Below are 22,040 nucleotides of genomic sequence, written 5' to 3'. Positions count from 1 at the left end.
GGGATGGATGAGGGTTCATTCGAAAGAACTTTCCTAAGTTCTGATATCTTAGGTAAATTTATAGGGATGCATACCTAAATCAAGAGACAGACAAAAGGGAAAAGAGCTAAATGCATGCACAATTAAAGTTCAGACAGTTTATATTTTAAATGCTCATTGATTTATTCATATTGCTATGTCAATGCATTTAAAAGGATCCTTGACAAGGCATTTGGGAAAGTGCCCTAAGGAATCATTCCACAGTGGAAATTTGTGACCAAAGAGGTCTTTTTTCAAACTTACATTAGTTTTTCAATGAATTAATTGCAAATATCAAGAATTATGAGATATACTAAGTTATTTGTATTAGGGAATGAACAGGAAAATGTAATTATTTTTCCCCTCAAATAATATTTGAGGTCTGAAAAGAAGCTCTGAGTTATGTCATATTTCTTGTATCTTTCTGACAGTTTGTAATTACTTTTAATGCTGCTGTTCTCTAAATTATTAATGCTAATCTGTCTTGACAGGGGCTGAAGAGAACCAGCGATTATATGCCTTTTTACTAGAAAGCCTGCTTTAAATAAATGTCTTAATCATAAAAAAATAGAAAAATAGTTACTTTAAAAGAAATAGACTTGTATCTTCTTCTAGGTCCCCTGCTCCTTAAAATAAAATAAATGCACATTGACAAGAGTTGAGGCAGGATGACAATCTATGCAGTAATTTCTCAAGTGACATCATGGGATGACACCCAGTGATTCACACACTCACAGAGATACAAGGTGTCTTAAAAGCTCATCGACTGCAACTTGCCTGCCAATGGCTGAGCCACAGCTATTAATCATAGCCAGTGACTGGCTACCTATTCTCTGTTTGAAGATCTTCAGGCAGGCAAAGGACTTGTTCCCTCTAAAAGCATTGCTTATTTTGAGTCAAGATCTTGCTTCCTGTAAATTTTACCTATTGGTCTTAGCTCTGGGGTTTGGTAACACATAGGACAGGCAGATCCTTTGATCCAATGCCTGCTTGGAAACACTGCAAATATTTGGGTATAGTCATACATAGTATTCTCTCTGGGTCTTCTCTTTCTCTCTGTCTTATTCACCCCTATGTCTCCAGTACCCAGCTCACCATAATACTCAATAAATAATAGTTGAAAACATAAGCATGTTATTCCACTCATCGATGCTATTTTTCTACACTTTTCTATCTTAATAAACTTGGTCACTCTTTTGCAGTCCTTGGTCACTCACACCTCACTCCTCCATTAGGCTGTGATCTTACCAGAAGAATGGGAGACTTGTTCTCTGGTCCCCTCCTCCTCTGTGTTGACTCCCATTCTTAGTTGCAGCTTCTTGATGATTCCCCCTGCCATTCCTCCATCCATTCTCTCTCTTCTAGTCTGTCTTGAACTCCTTTCCAGGCACACCAGTTGGTCCATATGCTTGGTTGCCCTCCTAAAATCTAAATTGCTCCTCCATCTTTTCTTCTCTAAAAAGTTGCCACCTTTCCATCACCAACATCTGTAACCATTTTCTACAGACACATTTTATGTCTCCCTTATAAAGTTATCAATATTTCATTGTTAATAAAAAACATAGGGAGAAATAGAAAGCACCAAAGATCTTAGATTCTGTGAGTGTTGAATATGACTGATGAGAGTAGACTGCTAATAAAGTGTCAATCAACTAAAATTCAAGACACACTGAAGGGCAGGACCCAGCTCTATTGTTTAATCAACAAATGTTAACCCTCTGGAACAAACTTTCATTGCCCAATATAAACTCATATTTATGAAGACACTGAAATAAACACTTATCTATTCATGCTTATATTTTTTACAAAAACGCAGGCAGATTTTGATGCTGTAAATTCTGTTGTAAAGTCAAATTAAACGTGTGCCTTTTCTCCCTATTTAAAATTCATTGTCAAATTAAATAATACTAGATCCATATCTCACTTTAATTTTCAGCTTGGGTTCCTAAGATCAAAAAATCAAAACTTTAAAGTATGTCCCTCTGTTACTTTTTATTAACTCCTCTGAATGCCTGTTTATGTTTTACATTCTTTGAGGTTCCCCATTTCTCTATGATCAATGAAACAAGATCCTGATGGGTAGCTTGTTTAGAATGAGAGGTCATATTAAAGAATCGGAAACACTGTGCAGGACATTTGGTAATTAAAACTAAAAGGCTTTTATTACACCCTAGGATAACTTCTTGATTCATATTATTTCCTTGAGTCCTAGGAGGTATCATATTGTCTCCATTTTGCAGATGAGGAAACTGAGGTTTACAAAGAGTAAGTAACTTGCTTATGGCTACACAGGAGCAAAGCTGTGACTCAAACACTAACTCTAAACTCATGCTCTTACCACAGTGGCATTCCTCTCTCTTATGTATTATTTAATCTCACTCCCTTGAGTTCAGCACTCAGACACAGGCAAGTGGTCTTGCAAGCTCCTGTACACTGTTCATAGCAGGAACATAGGTCCGTCACTGGCCACCCAGCCTCTAAGGAAGAAAGATGGTTTTCAGCTGGCCCAGTTTCTTTCTCAGGGTCCACTTTTCCCTGGAAACCACTGGAGCTCCCACTGGGTTCCTGTGGTGTAGCCAAAAGTGATCAGAGACCAGAGTTTGAGGGATGAGAGGAAAGGACAGAGGACAGAGTCCTCGCCACTCTATTTGCCTGGCTCCTTCAGCTGTGCACCAAGTGTGGCACCACACCAGGAAGCAGAGAAGATCTAACCAAGAGCCCCTGTGCTTCAGCATTCCCCTGTGAGTATCGTTCTAACAGCAGTGTTCAGAGAATATAGCAGAGCAGGCAGCACAAGGCCCTCTTGGACATGGAGAGGAGTCATCAGGCAGCTCTTAGCCTGGTGATATTGGACAGTCCCACCTAAAGCAATCATTAAAACAAAAGCTGCAAAGCCCATGCCCTAACACAGCCAGAGAACTTTTGCTGAGTTATACAAGCACAAGACATTTTTGCAGAACACATTTGCATTTGAAAGTACCAACACATCCTAAATATGCAGTGTATGTACAGATCTGTGCAGGAGCAATTAGGAACAGAAATAGCCAATGCAACTGAATTAGAGTTGATGAGGTTTTGGTGTTCAAGGCAGATACTTCCTTTACATAACTGATCCCTTCTTATCCTTGGGGGTCTCGATTAGATTTTACTTTCTCCTCAATGTCTTCCTAGGTCCCCATAGTGAGGTCACATGTCCTCGGATGTGCTTCGTCTTCCTGCTCCTTGCACTTGTCACCTGGTGTCAGCATTACCGTCTACTTCTCAGACACCCCCACCAGACAGCAGGCTCTGGGGGAGCTGGGACCATGTCTACCCTGTTCATCACAGTACCACCCGTGTGTCTCACAAACCTGGCACAAAGTATCTGTTCAATAAGTGTATGAGTTCACTAAGAAAAATGAACAGAAATGGAGTAGGAAACACTTGCAAGAAGCTACCCAACTCTCATATCAGCTTTAGTTGTGCAAAGTCACAAGGCCAGTCCAGGTGGTGGTAAGTGGTGGGCATTTAACTGAGTCGGAAATATAGAACCATGAAAAAGGAAAACTAACAGGCCAGATGGTGACAACTTCATCACCCTCGCTCCTGGATGAGAACTCTACTCAAGTCCCACTTGTGCAGGCATCGGTAATGGCATAACCATGACCTGGTAGGCAACTGACCTGGTACTACCATCTACCATTCTGTCTATATATCTACCACCTACTTTCCAACCTACCTGTTGTCTAGCTAACTATTCATCTCATGTACTACTCTCTATCAATTTTCCACCTATCTTTCCATAAATCACTCCATCCTCCATTCTTCTATCCATCCATCTGTGGCAGGTAAAATCCTAAAGATGTCCCCCCAGATTCCTACCCTCGCATTATTCGAACCAATATAAATAGGTGCAGTACTGGGAAGGGAAATTGCAAATGTAATTAGGATTATTTATCAGCTATCTCTAAAAGGGGGAGTTATTCAGAATGATCTGCGTAGGCCCAAATAAGGACAAGAGCCCTTAAAAGCAGAAGAGGGAGCAAAAGAGATGCATCAGGAGAGCAATCAGGGGTCATCTCTCCCAGCAGCCTAAGGACCAGGCAGCAGGGAAACGGGAACCTCAGGTTCATGATCATAAGAAACCCAATTTGGCCAAAAACTTGGATGAGCTTAGATGGGGATTCATCTCCCCAGGAAGAGACACAGCCTGAGTCACCACTATGAAACCCAAAACAAGGTAGCCAACTGGACTTCTGACCTAGAAAGCTATGATATAAAAATATATGCTGTTTTGAAATTTGTTTTATTATACTAACAATGGAAAACAATAGAAACTTTATACACTATCCATCTCTCTAGGTGTCCATTACCTAGACGGTATGTATCAATATGTCACTTATTTATTGTCTGCCTAAAATAGTGTCTGTCTGTCATCTGTTGTCTACACTGGCTGGGTTCCCTTATCAGAAGCCTCCTCTCTTTGACCTCCCACCCCTGCTTCCAAACTTTCTTGCTGGGAAAGGCTGACAGCCACCAGAAAGCTGGAGTAAGGACTTTGGTATGGGCCCTCCCCACCCTGCACTTGCCCTGGTTCTCCAGGTCTCTTCCCAGAGCCTCCAGCTGGCATCTTCCCTCTGCCCCTGACCCCCACCTCCCCTTGACCTTATTCTAACAGTTGCAGCCAGCAGTAAGTGTCCACTAACTACCAGTCCAGAGTCAAGTGCCCTGACAAGTGATCAGCACCCAAGGCCACATTTGCCCTGGGAAGGACCCCAGAAAACCATGAGGACACCGTTCACTCATGTCTGTCATGAGATCACTTGTGATCCCACAATGGATCTTTCTTTTCTCTTTATAAAGATCTGATTTCAAACAACTCTTTCAACTATTATTAAGAGATGCCCAAAGAAAGAGACTGTCATTTATATACACCTCTCTGGAACTTCGAAGCATTGCCCCTCGGAGAACGGTGCCAACAGAGGGCGAGGGGTCTACTGGGAAGTGTTACTCTCGCAGCAGCACTTAGGCAATATTTCTTTATAAGAGACACTGTGCTGTTCTTCCAAAATGACATAACAGAACCAAAATGGCCACATAAATTCAACTTTATAAATGAAAAGTCAATTTTAACTATGGAAGCCCTTGGAAATACAAGACTTACAGCATATAACTTACCAAACTATTAGATATGAGGATTTTCTACAAATATATAAATGTCTAACATGTTTCTATTAAGATACTATAAATTTTGAGTCTTTGCTTCATGCCAGGAATCAGACATACATACTTTTACCTGAGTTTCCTCCCATAATCTTCACAACTCTTCATGCCAAGGGTGAGAGCTAAGAAACTTGCCCATGGTCCTCTGTCGTGTACTAGAACACACGATATTGGTATGTAAACCCAAGAGTCTGAACCCCAGACTGGTTCTTTCAATGACTGCACTAGAGTTTGTTCATGTCATGGTGAGAGTCACTGGGCTGTGCTGACAGAAGGATCTGTGCCCCTTGGATGAATCGCACCACACCCCTGGGGAGATGGAAGGCGCATTCCCTCAAGCTCCACTTGTTCAACCGTCTTTGGTTTCCTGAAGTGGTGCCCTGTGCTCAGGTCTCCCTCTGACCACATGCCTTGCTTGTATGCATTCTCACCACCTTTTCTTCTGTCTATACTAACCTCCAATGTCATGCATGTCACTGTCCTTCCTTTTTTCTAAAGATTATTTCACATCCCATTTAGTGACCCTTGATAATTTTCTTCTTTCCAAAGGTATAATGAGGAGAGCATCTTTCAAGGTGATTTCTCTGCACTAAAGACACATCAAGCTCTGGAGAGCACCAAGCCAGCACCCTGATTCTGAGGAGGTAGGGGAAATTATGTCAATGTCACCAGCAGAAAACATCTGATGTGGGGAGACAAGGACATGCTGACAGCTCTCTACTGAAGAATCCCCTGATAGCACTTGGCTGGGGCTGACAATATTGTATCCAGCAACACCTTCAGAACCATCACCCCAGCCTGGAACCCTTGGGCAGTGGAGCAGCATGGCAGCAGGAAAGGAAATGCATTTTATCTAAATCACCAGCGCAGTGGACTCCAGTCTCCCTTCAGCAGGAAAGAGCACTGATCTTTTAGTGCTGTCTGCTAGGGCAGAAGGTCAGCAAAGAGGCACCCCGTTCACTGCCAGTTCATTAAGGCAGTGACCACGCAGGCCTTGCAATTAAATCAGCCTAGGTGTGAAGCTCCTATCTCCCTCCTACTAGTTAAATAATACTGGACAAATTCCCCAGATTTTCTGAGTGTCAGCTAAAATAGGATAGTTGTAAGAATAAAGACCCTCTGACTCATTGGCAATTTTCATAAGTTCCCCAAATGAAAAGCACTGCAGAGGACACTGCTAAATACAGCAGGGTGGAAATGTTTACCTTCTTCTCCCCAACCCCTGGATAAGGACAGAAATCACAAGATGGCAGTCATAGGCCCAATCTCACCTTTAGACCGATTCTCGTTGACCCATGTTGTTGGCTTGCAGTGTCTAAATAATTTTAGACTTAGCTACCAGCTTATTTTTAAAAAATCCATATATCATACTTCCTTTAAAAGCTTGATCTGACAAGATTGCCCCCATTCCCACATGGCAACAATCCACTGGAGCAGACTAGTGACTGAACCTTTTCTCTCTCCTTTGTTCATTGAGATATACGTCCCATATTCAGAAAAGCATACAGAATATGTCCACAGTTTTAAAGAGTAATTATGAAGCTACCATCTATGTAACAAATTCCAGGTCAAGGGATGGTATATGGCCCAGAGGCTCTATGTCTTTCCAGGCACAACACCTACTCTGTTGGTGGGGGAGCAGAAGCCATCATAGCTACTTTCCTGTTTTAATTATATTTTTACCACCTATGGCGGTAGATAAATAAAATTTTACCAAATGTTTTCTTTGGGGCCTAACTGCCTTCAACATCGTGGTGGAGATTCAGGCTGACGGACTGCATTTGTCTTCACGGCGGTATGGGGTGTGCACTCTTCAGTTTCAGCCTGTCATCTCCCCACCTGGTCCCATATACACATTTAGATTTGTGCTTTTATACCAGGACATGTAGCTCCCCCAAGAAGAGAAATAATTACCATGAAAAATGTATTGTTGTCTGACTGCTGAAGACAAGGTCCCCAGCTTTTCTGCAGCCCCATTGTGAGCTCAGCTTGCTGATATTCCCCCAAGGCTTAAAGCTAAGGAGACTCTCCCTCGTGTCCTTCCTCAATCCTCACTGATTTTCTGAGCCCTTCAAATGATCCAGTAGCCAAAACTGCCTGCCCTGCATTTATTGGTCCCTTCTTCTCCGTAAGGAATTAAGAGGTGCAGCGGAGCCAGAGTCTAGTAGCACACTGGGCAGCTCGTAGCAGCTCCACCAAGACTGTTTGTCATTACCAAGGCTTTATGAGCTTCGTCCAGCTCTCAATCTGTGCCGACAACTCCTCCGCCAACCCAATTTGAATTAATTTGTCAAGCAAAATTTTGTGAGATAATATATCAGCTGCATTACTGAAATCAGATCTATGACTTCTGCTGTGATCCTTTCATCTTCTAATTTAGCCATTCCATCAATAAAAGCAATCAAGTTTTCTTGGCAAATTTTTCTTTATAAATCAGCTTTATGGGTCATGGATCCACATTCTTCTTGATGTTTATGGATTTTTTTGCTCTTAATATTGGTTCCCTTGTTTTTCTACAATGGAAGAGAGATATCCAAGACAATGCGAATGGGGGGCTTTCCAAGATACTTCTGGCTATAAAGGTCAGGCTCAGAGTTCCAGGTGCCAATGGTCTTACCCTACAGCCCTCTATGGTGGGAAGAGTCCCAAGTCCCAAGGCATTCAAGAACCTTGACCGCCAGACCCCAACAGCCTCCCTTGCCTCATCATCCCTCCTGTACATCATGATAAGGAAAGGCTCTGGGGTATCAGAATCTTTAAATCTTTTCTTCTCTATGATGTCCCATGGATAAGTTAGGACTCCTTAGGTTGTGAGTGGCAGAAAGCCAAGGTAATAACTTCAGGCATCACTTGATAAGGACTCCAGCAAGGAGCTCACTTGCTGTTACTTCCTGTTGCTCCTAGTGCTATCCCTCTCTCAGTCTCTCTACCCCACCCCATTCTGTCTTTTCCATCTAAACAATAGAGGAAAAGTCTCAAAAGATAGATTGGATGATTTTTCTAAATTCTGTACCACTTTTATGTTGAAGAATCCTATAGGGTTAGAAGAAACTGTCAACCAAGGATGGTTTTGCCCACCCCACCTCCCCGCTGCCCTGCAAGGAATATTTGGCATTTTTGTTGGTCACAACTCAGGGGCCATCTAATGTGGGTGGAGGCCAGGACAAATATCCTACAGTGCATAGAACAATGCCCACTACAAAAAGTCACCTGGTCCCAAATGTCAATGGCACTGAGGTGAAAAAATCCCTGCTCTCTGACCTTTGTTTTTTGAGTTAAGGAAATAGGCTTCTGTCCTCCATCAAATGCAACCAAATGCTGGGTCTCATGCCCAGGCCAAACTGCCTCAACTCCTTTTGGGACACTACACTTGACTGTGCACAAATGTACCTGACTGAGGGGCAAGTGGGGCTGACCCCAGGTCTGGTGGACCAGTGGTTGCAAAATTATATCTGACCCAAGGGAGACGACATCATTTCCCAAATTTCCTGATTCCCAAGAATGGCAGAAGAGGAAGCCAGGTCCTTTCCTGCATCTCTGGCTAGGTTTATATTTTCACTTACTAAAGTTTGTGGGTAGTTCATATTGTGCTTTGGGATGCCTTAGGAAGACAGGAGGAACTGCCTGTTGCATTCGTAGCTGGCCTGGGTCCATTCAGCAGGAAGATGGTATGGGTGGTTTCTTGATAATTAGCCTCTAATATCATTGCTCCACCCTCTCTTTCTGACAACACTCTCCAGAAGCTCATAGCCATCTAAGAAGGACATCATGGCCGTTGCAGCAGGTGAGGACCTTGATCAACATCACTGTGATAGGCAGAAGTCTAAGATGTCCCTCTAATTCCCTGCCCCCTGTTGGGCATGCCCTGTAGAGCCTCTGAGACTCTGAACATGATGTCGTTCCCCTCATTATGCTGTTATGAGGCAATAGGGACATTCCAGATGTAATGACTCCTTAAATGAGTTCACCTTTAAGTAGGGATATTATCTAGGTAGACACGACCTAACCACATAAGCCCTTTAAGCCTGAGTCTAGCTGTCAGTCACAGAGAAGGTCAGAATTTCAAAGCACTATACTTGACCCTGCACAGGTAACTCAAGGATGAAGAGGCCTATGTAACAAGGAGCATGGGCAGTGTTTAGGAGCTATGAACAGGCCCCTGGATGACAACCAGCAATGGGAGCAGCAGTCCTATGACCACAAGGACCTAGATTCTGCCAACAATAAGAACAAGACTGGAAACAGACACATCCATAGAGGCTCCAGGTGAACACTCAGTCCAGCTGACACCCAGATTTCGCCTTACGATGTGAACCGAGCAGAGAACCCTCCTATGCTAGAGTAAAATTCTGAGCCACAAAACTATGAGCCAATAAATGGGCATTGCTTTAGGATGCTAAATTTGTGATCACTTGTTATACAGCCATAGAAAATCAATACGACAGTGCACAGCTATCTAGTGATAGCAAGCACCTCAAACATCCATTCTCCCCTTATTCTCATCTCTTCCTACACCACTACAGGAACGGATGATTTACCTGGATTTTGCAAGCTCAGTCACATCTGAATAAATGTTTTCAACATAAGATCAAAGGAATTTACTCTTTGCAGAGTTAAACCACAGTTTCCTTTAATATGCCATCAATACTCAAGATTGCTACTAACCTCAATCACCTAGTAATGTTCATTTTAAAAGCTTAAAGCATATTATTTCTGAAACAAGATGCAAATATAACATCAAGAAAAAAGCAGTAGCCCTATTGCTGAGCTTTGCCCGGGTGCAGCAGGATTTCATGACAGGCCCTCTTGATTATTTAATATTCACTCCATCTCCACCGGAGGCTGTGAGGCTGAATAGAGATGATGTCTTGGGATTGTTAAACATAACTCGGGAATGCGTGCCTGAAACACATTCTGGTTGCTAGAAGATGTAAGATATAAGCAGCAAAGTGCTCTGTGCTGATGTAACTCTTCCTCCTCAATCTCCCAGCTTAGCCACAGTAAGAATTTTAAAGTATTTTGGGCCAAATGTTCATCTACTTGCAATTTAAGGGATATTTAAAAGTTATCCACCAAGTCCCACTATAATTTGAAAGATATATTGGAAAGTAGTATTGGGACTTGGGAGAAGACATTTTGATCATGAATTAAAATTTCATAATACCATGCTAGCATTTTTGATGGCACTTTTGTCTGCCTGGGAAGCATGTCCCTTGAGTTCAGCTAGGCCGTTTGCATTTTTAATATTCAGTTGTTTCTAACTCATGCTCAGACTTTAGGACCATGTTTATATTAGAATATACAGAAAAGTACCAGTAGTTCCCAATTGTTTGTTATAAGATATACCTATAAGTGGTTTTTAAGTAGATTATGGTAGAAAAATATTGTTTTTCTCATGGTAACAACTTTGTAAAAGGACAAGGCATGCTGGTCAATGATTAGCACTAGAAAAGCTGCAGTTATAAAAATATAATTTTTAAAAAGATCAACCATAAGTAAGCTCTTCTGAATAATTAAAAACTTAAAGATATTATACTTGCTTATACAATGAACATAAACATATATATAAATCATTACTGCATCTAATATAAACAAACATCTAGTAGCTGAAAATTGGACTTTTGTTTCTAAAGACGTAGGAAGTCTAAATGCCAATTTGCCTCCCTTACAAATATCTTGGAGCAAGGGGTGATGTTCAGTCATAGTAATCATCACAAAGTTATATGCAAATTTAGAATTGGTTTTGTTTTCAACAAAATATTGAATTGGCTCATGCGCATGTATATCCATGAACATGCGCACAGAATGGAAGTTGGCTTCCTTCTCTTCTGGGTTCCCCACTCTCCTACAGGTCACACTACCTACCCTCCCACCTCTTTGCTCCTCTTTGTCTCTAGGTCATACCCATGCATGTCCTCATGGAGACACATGAAGAGGTAAAGAGGAGAGGAAGGTGAACTGACACTGACTTGGCGATGGTTGTAAAGAATGAAAGAAAATGGGTTTGGTGCTAATTAGGTGGATTTAACTTCTTTCGTACCAGTTGACTACAGTGTTTTCTTTGCCTCCTGCTTCCTCTCCATTAGAGATGGACCAATAATCGATTAAGATGGTGGGAAATGAGATAGCTTCACCAGATAAAATAAATTGAATAAACTTAGAGTAAAATTCTAAACATGAAGAGTGAAACTAATCTCTGTCTATACTGAACTTTCACCAATCCTGGAGGCTTTCACTTGGACTAGGACCAAGGTAGGGAGAGGAAACACAGGGTGGAATGTGGTTCATATATGGTTCTTGTTCTTTCTATCCCTCTCTTCCCCTTCTCTGGTCACAAAGACGGACACCTGACCTGAGCTTACCTGTTAAAGCACCCTGTTTTTCTGAACACAATCACTGAGCTGCTAGACATGAGATTCAAAAAAGGTCAGTAAGGTTTCCTCACTAGAACTGACATATGAATGATGAGAAGAGAAATCCCCTTTATGTTGGTGTGGATGATCTAGAGCTGCCAGTACTCACTGTGCCCAGCATCAGGGAAAGAACTTGTATGCCAAATGAATAGAACTAAAAGTGAGCAGAAAAAATGGAAATGGATGCATAGATAGGTGGGCAGATGGATCTTGTCTTGACCTTCCCACATTTAAAGGGAGAAAAAGTGCCAAAATTGTGACCAAGAACAAGAAAGTATCTCTCTCCAATCTGATACTCCACTTGTAGACCATGGATTTTAATCAAACCCGTCAGTTACTTTGCTTGATTTTCCGATGCTAGCTTTCTCAAAGTCCTGGGGAGATTTTTGTGATCCCTTGGCCTTGAGAAAAAAAAAAAAAGGACCTGAACAGTAGGCACCATCCTCCACCTACTTCAAACTCAGAACCACTGCAGTGCACACTTCCAGGATGTAGGTGGCTGTATGTGATGCCTCCGGGAGGTGAGTGGGACCTGTGGGGTTGGACCAGCCCTACCCTGTGGCCCATTCTTGGGAGCAACTCTTTCATCTCCTCATCTAAGTTTTCCCAAGTGGTTCCTCAGCCTCTCCTCAGGTACTTCAGAGTGGTCTTTCCCCACTACTTCTTAAAACATGAACACATTTTAGGATTAGCACAGCTTAGGCCCAAGCTGAGGCCCTGGCAGTCTATGCTCATCTCATTTCCTACCACCTGTGCCTCTGGTCTCTGCTGCCATACTTCAGCAGATGATGTACTTGCTGGGCCAATTGCTGGACGGTGGAGAGCTGACATGATGGCCTCATGTGTTTAGGTGAGGATTTCTGAGTCCAAATAAGACAAAGCCCGCCAAGTACAAGGAATGCTTCAAAATCACCCTAGAGCATATAGAACTCCTTGGATCCTCACTTGAACAAACTAACAATTTAAAAAATAATGATTCATAGTCATGGAACTGAACAATGACTGATATCTGATGCTGGTAAGTACACTCGTTTTTACAAACAATAATGGTATTGTGATTATGTGTTTTTTAATAGTTTTTTATCTTTCAAAGATAGGTATGGAAGAATATGTGGATAAATGATATACAATTGGAATTTGCTTCCAGACAAGTCAGTGAGTGTGAAAGTGGTAGAGAGCAGTGGGTGGGAGAGAAATGAGATACTCCCGTTGGAGAGCTGATGCTGGAAGGTGATTACATGGGTTTTCATTGTACTGTTCTATCAATTTCAGTATGTGTCTGAATTTTTCTACAATAAAAAGTTCAAAAATAAGTTGAGTCCTCTCAGATATTTTATTCAAGATTCTGGAGTCTCTTCACTGCAAGCAAGTATTTCCCAGATGCAGGGAACCTAATTGCCTGGTGGAAAGTGTTTTGAAATGTCTAGTTCCCACCAAAAATATACAAAAAATTTAAGCTCTGAACATGACACTAAAGCAAGCTATAAAAGTGAGGTTTCATGAAAACACATAGATCCAGAAAATATCTGTTTATGTTCAAACTGAACAAAGTTTCTGTAGCATCCTTGCCCAAGTTGAAACTCCACCCCGCCACCCACTGGAATCAAAGGCAGTCAAGTAGTTCCCAAATCAGAAGCCGATACACAGTCCTGTTGAGCATATCCAGCAACAAGAACCTCAGTGGTGACAGTTCCTCGAGGGGTCAGTTTAGATTACATCTCCATAATGTGGGTTTTCAGCACCATTGACCACTTTCCAATCCTTGCTACTTCAAAACAGCCATCAAATCAGGAAAAATCACTTAAGGATATTCCGTGTAGTATTCAGAGACATGAGGGAGTAGGTGTTTTAAGCCTGTTCAGTTAAGGGTCTTTTTAAGCAGCAAAATAATCCACATGAAAGGAGGGCACAGATTCCTGACATATATCTGCCTGTTCCTCATTTATTTGTACAAAATCATTGTGAGTATATCATCACTGCCCTCCCAGAAAAGGGAGTCTCTGCTTGGTTTTATACATGGACAATAAAAGAGATATTTGACAGTTGTGTGTTGAATAACTCCACGGTCTGCTGTGCATCATTTTTATGGACTGTGAGGAAGATGTCATCTATGTGGCAGGACCATCATCTGAGCATGGCTGGGCACAGAACCTTTTGGGAATGTTCAGCTCTATTCTCTACTTCTGCCCAGCAGGACTCAGTATGGGAGACAGATGAGTATGGTGAGCTGAGCTCAGTCCTGACTCTGAAGAGGGAGGCAGAGCTGAATGTCCCCAGGTGCGTCCCCAGACACTGACCTCCCCTCTTGTGCCTCTTGTCATCTCCAGAACTCCCAGACCTAGTCAGTTGTGGGCTCAGACCCTCAGCCTAGGGTCTCTATTCCCACCCTGCAGCAATGGTACCTAAGTTTGCTGTTGTACCTCTAAGCCTCTGACCAGGTGTGAAGGCTCTGGCACCATATGCTTCCAAGCCCTTCCTCAGCTTAGCCTTCTGTCTTTATTCTCAAATACATGCCAGGGGTTCTGAGTCTTGCTTGCTTCAGTCACTGGGGGCTCCTTACAACACAGGCTGTCAGCTCCACCTCCACCCAGCTTCTGATCCAGCAGAATTTGCATCTCTCACCACTTGCCAGTGATGTAGACTCTGCAGGTCCGAGGACTGCCCTTTGAGAAGTGGCTGTAAGCTCACCTCAAGTCAGAAGCCTTTTTTCAGAATCTAGTCTCCTTAGGTTTTGCCTTCTTTCCCCTGGGACTGGAACTTTACCTCAGGAAATTGTAGATTAGTTTTGACTTGACACTCTTGCAGGCTCACTCAGGCCTCCGCTTACACACCACCGTAGCATGTCACCAACCTTGAGAAAGACAAACTCCTCCGTGCTTCTTATAACATTGTGATTTGAGTTGCTGCTGCCACACTCCTTGCTCTAGAGTTGGGCTGAGTTCTGTTTATTTCTGTCTGGCCTGTTGTCAGCTTTCTTTCTGCTCTGCAGTCCCAATGGGGAGGTCCCAATCCTGCATAGTAACCATGCTGAAGGGATAGTGTTCCAACTCTGCCTCTCTCCCCAGTGCTGGAATTCCCAATCTCAGCTGCCAACCTGCCTCTAGCACCTGCACTGCTGATTCATCTTGCATTGTTATTATCATTATCATGGTCGTCATTGTGGTTGTTGTCACCACTATCATCATCATCATCATCATCATCATCATCATCATCATCATCTCTTCCAGGACAGAGAAGGCCTTGATTTCAAACCAACTGTATAAATGACTATCTAGGGGAAATTTGGTCAAGTGCTTTTACTCCTCTGGGCTTCAATATGTAGATTCTCAAGTTCCATCTTCTGATTTCATGGGGCTCAGAGAGGACCCAGGTTTTGCCATTTTTCCAAAGTGTTCTTAGTGATTTCAATGTACATCCAGAGCTGAGAACTACAGGTTGAGCCCCTCATTTCACAAAGAGACCAACAGGATTTATTGAAATCCCATTATATCTAGTAAGAGTTAAAAACATTAAAAATGATAAGGATATCTAGCCACTTCAAGACTTACAGAGAATAGTGACAGAACAGCGCTTTACTGGCAGACACTGGCATCTGGCACTAGGACTCTGGCCTCATAAGTACTAGTTCAGAGATCCAGGCGGAAATGGAAATAGATGCCACTCCTAGGCAGGGTTGAACCAGAGAAGGGGTTACCAGCTTGGCTGTGGTGCCACAGAATCACATGTAGATTGACTGGAGCTTTGGAGATTTGGAGTCTCAATCCAGACCTCCGGCTGCCTGGAGAGCTTCATGGGGATAAGAGACAGTGAATGGTGCTCCCCCTACAGGGGAGAGTGTGCCATTGACATCCTCCAAGCCATGGCCCTTTCCCTCTGTGACCTGAATCAGAACCCTAGCTTTGAATTTTACTACCTCCTGGCTCTGGCTGTGATGCTCTGGTGCAACCTGACCCTATACACTTGATTCTGACTTGGCTCCAGCCAGAAGATGTCCTAGTTTGGCATCTTGGCTTATGACCCTGTTTCCTCTTTCTTCCCATCTTACCACACTGTGGGGTTGTCTGCCACCCTTAGAAAGGACCCGATTCTGTCACTGCTGGGCAAAACTTCAGAGGTCTTCCTTCCCTGCACACAAATTCAGCCTCTTCTCTCCAGGGGCTGGAAACTGGACTCGTTGTGCACACTATTAGCCATAAAGATTTCTGGGGCTATCAGAAACAAAGTTCCCTGGTGGCTTCCATGGATGGTCTAGAATGTCTGTCATTGTCCTCAAACAACAATAAGTCACAGGCACATATGATTCAACTGAGGCTGAGCAGGCCCCTAGCTCCTCACTGCTTTAGTAGGTCATTTATCGGGAGCTTTTACAGAATTGTGTTTCCCGTCAGTCTAATGCCCTGATGGAGCACACTGTCAGCCTTCAAGAATGAGAATAACATCGTTGTCCAGTAAATATGTTCCTGCTCCTTCATGGAGGTTTAAAATTGTGCTCCATTAAGAAGAGAAAAATGGTGTGTGTGTGAGAGAGCATGGTTCACAAACCCCAGCCTCAGGGGAGGGTCAGCTGGGCTTTTGGTATCTTTCAACAAAATGTGGCAATTTATTTGTGGAAATCCCATTATAGCTAATGGGAGTTAAAAAACATTTAAAAAGATAAGGATGTCTAGCCACTTCAAGATTATTTTGTAAAATGTGCCCTGCTAAAAAAAGAATGAATTTTGCAAAGAACATCACAAATCTACTCATATCAATTCAACTCACATAAAACAATTAAAACTAAATAAATCTGATACCAGTGCTAAATGCTTTTTTAAATCTCTCTTTAAATACATCAAGCTTAGAAATTCTTACTACTAGGAAAACATATGGTGCACACTTAGGAATCAGTGGTTATTCTCAGGCATCTCTCTTCATGCAAAATAATTGGACAAAGTTTTACATTTACATTGAATAAGATAGTACTATAATTTATAGAAATGGAAATTTAAACAAAAAGAGCCTTCGAGTGGAGTAAATCGTATCCTTGAACCTGTCCTGCTCAACATGTTCGACAGCATCTCGGGTATAGACATGGAAAGAATGCTTTTCCAATTTACAGGGGAAGCAAAACTGAGTGAAATAAGCGATCCAATAGAGAATAAAATAAAGATGATTCACATTGATTTTGACAGCCTTGAAGAAATTGTACCCTTTACTAAAGTAATTCTATTCTACATCAGGAAATTGATTTTAGGGGAAAAGTTCTAAGAATGTTGGAAGGGAAATGAAAAAGCCAAAGAAAACTACATGCCCAGGATGTTCAACATGGTCTTATTTACCGTGAGAGAAACAAGCCTGGTGTGCCAGTGCCAGAAGAAGGCTGTTCTAAATTATGACACCCTCTTGTGGTGAAGAGCAATGCTATGATGTTACATAATAGCAAAAAAAATGCTTATTTCATTAAGATATTAAAATGAGTATATGAAACATAAGATCAAAAACATTTAGATCTACGACCCAGAGTAAAAATACGGCTAGAAAAAGTAGACCACCAGGGTAACAACTTACTTATTTTTCCGTGGCCATGATTCTCACTCAAAACGATCATCTACTCTTTCCATCATCAACATTTATTAAACACCTACTTGGCTGGTACCTAAGGGGCTGGTACCTAAGGGGCTGGTACCTTGACTTTCTTCTTATTTTTGATTTATAATTTCTTTGAAAACATGTGCAAGAGCCTGCAAATTCCTCAGGAAGATTCAGTTGTAACAGGATCCTCTCACTGAGCTTCCACACGGGTGTGGGCTCGCCTCTTCCTTCTATAATCACCCCCTCTTCCCCTGTACTATGCTGTTGAGGGGTCCCAGCTCACTTGGCCTCCTCTTTCTGTTCTGAGAGATGCTCATCATGGAGTCATGGGCCCCAGCAAGGAGCCAAGGACCTCTGCAGATTTTTCTGAGCTAGTTCTACCCCTGCTCTGAGTCCCTGCTTCAACAAACAAGACCAACCCTACAAGGACAGGTACCTGATCTATTAGCACTATCCTTGATGACCACATTGGTGAGCATGTGCAGTAAAAGAGGCAACTTGAGAAATGCCCAGCATGCTCCAAATCATCAAGTCAGGCTTCTGTGGTTTCCAGTAAACTGACACTTTCTGAACCCAAGCCTCAGGGCCTTGACGTATGTTGTATCCTCCCTGCAGAACATTCTTCTCACAGACCTCCACTGGCTTGCTCCATTGTCTACTTCCTGCCTGTTCCAAATCTCATTCTCAGGAAGATCCCTCCAGCTACAGCATCTAAAGACTTGACTGCTCTTCACTCACTCCCCCTCCCATGTGCCCTTCCCCTCTTTTATTTTCTCCATTGCACTGATCCTTTTCTTACAGAGTGTGTGTATTACAGATCTTGTTCATTGCTTCTCACTGCAGAGTTCCAGGAGAATAGAGGTAACTTTGTCTTTATTTTCTGAAGCTGTAACCCCACTCCCTAGAAGAGTGTCTGCCATGTTACAGGCCTCTCTTTCTCTAGCTTGCAGATGGCAGGCATCTCCCCCTTGTCTTCACAAGGTCATTCCTCTGTGGCCCTGTGGCCTTATCTCCTCTTCTCAGAACATCAGCCATATTGGATTAGAGCCCATTCATCCAACCTAGTTTTAGCTTTACTACCTCTTTAAAGGTCCTATCTCCAAATACAGTCATATTCTGAGTTACAAAGGATAGGAACTCAAATATATGAGTTTGGGGGACACAATTTAGCACAAAACAAGTAGCAACCAGAAGGTAGAGATAGAATTTGAACCTGAATCTCCTGACTCAGCCTATCTCCTTCCTACTCCACTGTGTTCCCCCATCCTCAGCCCCTAACCTGTAGACCTGACAACCACCTCCTTATGTGGACAGTGCACACTGCCCTGTTTCCTTCCATAGGAGAGCTTCCCTCCCCTCTTTCACACATGCATCATGCCCAAGACAGACAACCCAATTTCCCGCTTCCCGGGATAGCATGTGACCCAATTTCTCCTCCAGCCTTGAATCTTATTAATCCAATTCCTTCAGCGTTTCAGATTCCACTGAAAGTCACATGGGGACCATCTTCTGGGCTGTGTCATTTGTGTGGAGCATTCCTCTTCCAAACAGCTCCCAAGGCAGCAAACCAGTGCTGCAGAAATCCACAGCCCAAATGATCCCCTGGAGAGCCCACGATGCCACTCTGGAAGGGCAGGTGTGAATCTACCCAGCTTGGGGCCTGGATGACCAAGGCTCCACTGCCCCCAGGCCATTCTTACCAGCCCAGGTCCCCGTGGCTACTGAGCTTCCTCCCCCAGATCTACAATAAGTAAATGCACTTTTTCCATTTCCTCTTTAGGCATATGTGTAAGCCTTTCGTCACTGTAAGCAAAATACCTCACACAAACAACTTAGAGTAGGAAAGATTTATCTTGGCTTACAGTTTCAGAGGTCAGTCCGGGTTCTGGTAGCTCCATTGCAGAAACGACAAGAAGGAAGGACATGGTGCAGGAAAGCTGCTCAGCGCATGGAGCCAGGTTATAGAAAGACAGACAGGAAGGGGCCAGGGATAGATACAGGACCCAAGGGCATGCCCTTATGGACCTGCTTTCCCCAGACCACCACCTGCTTGCTCCATTGTCTACTTCCTGCCTGCTCCAAATCTCATTCTCAGGAAGATCTCTCCAGCTACAGCATCTAAAGACTTGACTGCAGGTCTCTAAGGGCAGGTTTCTACATGCCTATTTACTACCCAGTAGTCCATCTGTACTAACCAGCAAGTGGATTAATCCACTGATGAGGTTATAGCCCTCATGACCCAAACATTGCCTAAAATCCTCACCTCTGAACCTTGCTGTATTGGGGACCATGCTTTCCATACATGTGTTTTTGGTGGAACATTACAAACCCAAACCATAACAGCACATGTATTCATCTCCCTCACACTGTTCTGTCCTGAGCATTCCCATCAATATACACTGTCATTCAGGGATCACACAAGGCCTGAACAATGCCTCTTTGCAGTTCCATGGCCACTAAGTTCAGTTCCTCCATTCCTATTGGAAGAGCACAACTACTGTACCACAAAGCAGGCTCTTTCCACCATATAAATTTAAAAACAAATCAGACTAACCCAGGAAAAGGGTTAACTAACCCAGTCTGATCTACTGATCATTAAGAAAGTTTTAATGTCAAGCTTTGGGTCCTGATTTCCAAATAGACAGGTTTATGATGGGAACCTGTAAATGAAGCAGTATCCCTATTCATTATGCAAACATTGAGCTCCTTCCAAGTCTCAGGCATTGGCTGGGCTCTAGTGTTACCTCAATAAACCAGATATGGTCGAAGCCTTCACAAAGTACACCAGGCTGTACAGGTGGCAGGAACACCCCAAATGGGTCAAGATAGGAAGAAACAGGGAGTGTGCGTTAAAGGAGTCCTAAAGAGAGTGCCCCTCCCCCTGGAGGAGTGGGATAATTGCCCTTGAAGAGGATGTTGTCAGAGATCAGCCACTGTAGCAGGAAGGCTCTGAGATACTCACAGAGCTATCCCAAGAATTCCTGTGGCTCCTTCTAACAATCTCAACTGGCCTTCATATAATTGGCTTAAGTCTCCAACATAGGGTCCCTGCCGTGGGTCTGGTCAAGATTGTCCTTGGCAGCAACTCTTCATTCTCTCATCCCCAAAACAGCCATTCACACTCATACACACATACTCACACACTTACACTCACATGCACACTCACACCCTCATATACTGTTACACTCTTCCTCTCATGCTCTCATATTCATATACCCACACATATGGGTTCACATACATACTCATACATTCACAGACATTCACGTGCACACATGAATTCATACACACCTACATATTCATATATTCACACTCACTCCTTCATGAGCATGTATGAACTTTTATTTTTCATTTTAACCTCATACTCAATTTTATAATGATGCAGACCCCCAAGATGATGGGAATACAAAGGGGTCCTGAATGTAGGGTCATTTCCCAGTATCATTCTCAAGGCAAATCTGACCTTGCCAGGGCTCTTTCTATAGCCAGGGTTAGCCTGTTCCCAACATAGAGATCAGAGGGATCCAGCTATGAGTCACATCGTGTCCCCTTCTGGTTCTGACCCTTTAGTGACTCCTCATTGAGTGCAAAATGGCCCAGGACATCCTCCAGACCTTCCCCTGTTCCCTCAATGGCCTCTTTTCCCTGTCTGCTGCCCTGGACTCTACCCTCCAGCCTCTTTCCTCAAAGCCCACAGGCTTGTTGTCACCCGAGGGTGGTGGCCACACAGGCCACCCTGCTCACTCTTCCCACGGCTGGGAACTGTAGTCCCCCAAATATCTGCTCAGTTGACCTCCTTTGCTTAAATGCCATCTTTCCGGTGAGGCTGTCTCTGGTCACGTTGTTAAACACGGTGCCACTGCCTCTCCCCCAGGCCTCCTGCCACCCAGTCCCACTTTGCTTCAGTTCACAACATTTACACCATCAATGGAGGAGAGCACACTTTCCTTACTTGTTTTGTCTTTATTAGCTCAGAGAAAAGGCAAGTTCCCAGAGGACAGGGACAGCCTCAATTTAGGACAGAGGCATTTCCCAGCACCCAACAGCTCAGCACCACAAACAAACTAAGAGCATTTCCCTGAGGTTCTTGGGATAAGGCGTGGTACAGGGCAGTGGTCTTCACACTGTGCTCTATTGCGGGGGCTACCAGAGCTAGGAATGGGAAGGGGCTGTGTGCACAGCCCCTCCTCCACTTAGGACAGCTTCTTTTGTGTTCATTTTCTCTCTTCAGACTTCCACATCAGATTGCACTTAAAGAAAGATTTCCACTGCTTTAGATAAAAATTTTAAAACCACTGTGGAAAGATTGGAGACAAAAATGGCGTGAAATCCAGCTTTACTACTTACAATGGTGAGACATTAGCCAAGTCACATCTGTTCTCTGAGCTGTAATTTCTGTATTTGAAAACTCAAGATGATGCCTACCTTTGCAGGTGTTAACAATAACTAACCATCATTAAGTCACAAGATACACGTTGTTTACACTGAAGGAGATAGAAGATGCCTGCACCTGGCATAAGCAGAGGGCCACTAAAAGGTGGGTCCCCACGTCAATATCAACAGAGCTCTGATGTTGTGATTCCTCTAGGAAACATGGTAGTGTGGAAAGAAGACAAGGATGATTCAAGGTGAGTAATCAGAGCCCAGCCTTTCTGCAGCCACCTTTGGCTTGCAGACACAGAGTGCCCTGTGAATGAAAATCCAAAGCAAAAGGCCTGGCCCATCTTCTTCCTTAAGCCATTGCCAAAGATTAAATAGCACACCCCAAAGCCACAGACAAGTCATAATACGCCCATATTTTATCTGGGTCATATTATGTGCAGCATAATTAATGTTTAA

The sequence above is a fragment of the Callospermophilus lateralis genome, chromosome 18 (genome assembly GCF_048772815.1).
Source record: "Callospermophilus lateralis isolate mCalLat2 chromosome 18, mCalLat2.hap1, whole genome shotgun sequence".
NCBI classification, from domain to species: domain Eukaryota; kingdom Metazoa; phylum Chordata; class Mammalia; order Rodentia; family Sciuridae; genus Callospermophilus; species Callospermophilus lateralis.
This window is presented reverse-complemented; position numbering follows the sequence as displayed.